Source organism: Alexandromys fortis, unplaced genomic scaffold, assembly GCF_014885135.2.
Source record: "Alexandromys fortis isolate MF-2015 unplaced genomic scaffold, M_Fortis_MF-2015_v1.1 scaffold_61, whole genome shotgun sequence".
Taxonomy (NCBI): domain Eukaryota; kingdom Metazoa; phylum Chordata; class Mammalia; order Rodentia; family Cricetidae; genus Alexandromys; species Alexandromys fortis.
The window spans coordinates 2828686-2830657 of record NW_026067962.1 but is presented as its reverse complement, the minus strand read 5'-3'; positions in this window follow the sequence as shown (position 1 = coordinate 2830657).

Here is a 1972-nt window from a genome sequence, read left to right as displayed (position 1 = left end):
ACTCTGTAGAGTTGTCGAAATAAATGTGGTTCTGGCTGGTTACCTCCACCATGAAACTAGACTCTCAGAAAGCCAAGGAATAGGGCAGAGCCAGCCACCAAAGCCTCCACTTTAATCCTAGCCATGCCACTTAGCAGATTAAGACTAATCTGCTCAGAAAAAGATAGATATATACAGTAAAGACAGATTTAGATAAAAAGAAAACTTTAAACCATTTACAATGCTTTTAAAAATACACATTGGCTTGGGAGAGAAAAGAAAAGGAGAAAGTGCTTTAAAATGAAATTAACTAATAAAAAGGCCATGCAAAGATGGAAAATACTCCGCAAGTCTGGTTACTGTATGTTATTGTGTTGTCTTTGAATTTTTTTCCTATTGAGAAAGAAGCAACAGCAGCTAAAAGACATTTGATTATAAATGCCATTGGATTAAACCAACCTATGTATTTTAAAAAATATCATGACTTCAAACTTTAAGGCAAAATATACATTAATTTGGAAAACAGGTTCTTCTTTTATTTTCACAGGAAATGAGAGGCTGTGGATTCAATCTGGGTTAAGAAAAATCAGGTTTGATTCAGGAAGACTCCCTGAAAAATCTCTGATGGGAGGGGATGACCTAGATGATGCAATGTTTCAGAGTGCCTCTGTTGAAGTTTCCTCTGAGTTCTATATCCAGAACAGTCTTAATATGACTGGTTGTGGTGATTCAGCCTCAAAGAATACTCCAGTCAGTATTTGACCATAATCCTACATTTTCTCAAGATCCCCCAAAGATTACCAGCACTCCCAATCAGCAGGAAGTAGCTTAGAAAACTATGCCCACCTTCCCAAAAAATGGATTATGGATGCTTGTCTTTGTTTTGAGTATTGGTTACAAGTTGATATGGATAATGGTCAGGGAAAAAAGCTAAACAAAGGAGATAAGATTCAGGGCTCTTGTTTTGAAAAGAAAAATAGAGGGTAATACTGTGGGATAATGCTCTTGTATACAGTAAAGATTTGCCACTAGTATTGATCTAATAAAAGAAATTGGCCAATAACCAGGTAGGAAGTATAGGAGAGGTAACTAGACTAGACTAGGATAATTATGGAAAGAGTAAAGGCAGAGACAGTCTCAAGTCAGATGAAGAGGAAGCAAGATAAGAATGCCTTACTAAGAAAAGATACCAAGCCACATGGTTAAAAATAGATATGAATTATGGGTAAATTTAAGTTGTAAGAGCTAGTTACTAATAAGTCTGAGCAAAGAGGCCAAACAATTTATAATTTACATAAGTCTCTGTGTGTTTATTTGGGACTGAACGACTGTGGGACTGGGAAGAACAGAAACTTCCATCAACAGGTAGGTTGCAGGGGCAGAGGGAAAATGCAAGGAGACAGAGAGATAAGTGGCATTTAAATGTGTGGTGTGAAATCCACAATGAAGCAATAAAAGTAAATATACACACATACACATACAAACTTATATTGAAAAGCAGTAAACAAATTTATTCAGCAAAATTCCAGGAAATATGTATTTCAGACAATAAAATTAGTATTTCTTACAATTAAAAAAAGGAAAACTAGAAAAACCGATCGATAATGATCTGGATAACACTATTCATAATAGTCACAATGAAAGAATAAATAAGAACATGGATACACATGTATTAGAAGAAATAGCTTTCAGTCTTACAAATAACAAAATCTTATCATCTTCCAAGCATAAATGTGCACAGTTTTATGCTAAGTGAATCAAGAAAACATATAAAGACACATTTTGTGTGATCTGATATATATGTGGTATCTCAAAATGTTCAAAACTACAAAAGCAGTTAGAATGGTAGTTGTAGAAGTCAGGAAGAGTTGGGACATTGAGCCTATAATTCGTGATCCTAGAGAAGCTAAATAAGAAGGTGAACCCAAATAAAGACATATAGTCATCCTCCTGGAGATTAACTTTCATTGGGCGATGAAAGCAGACAGAAACA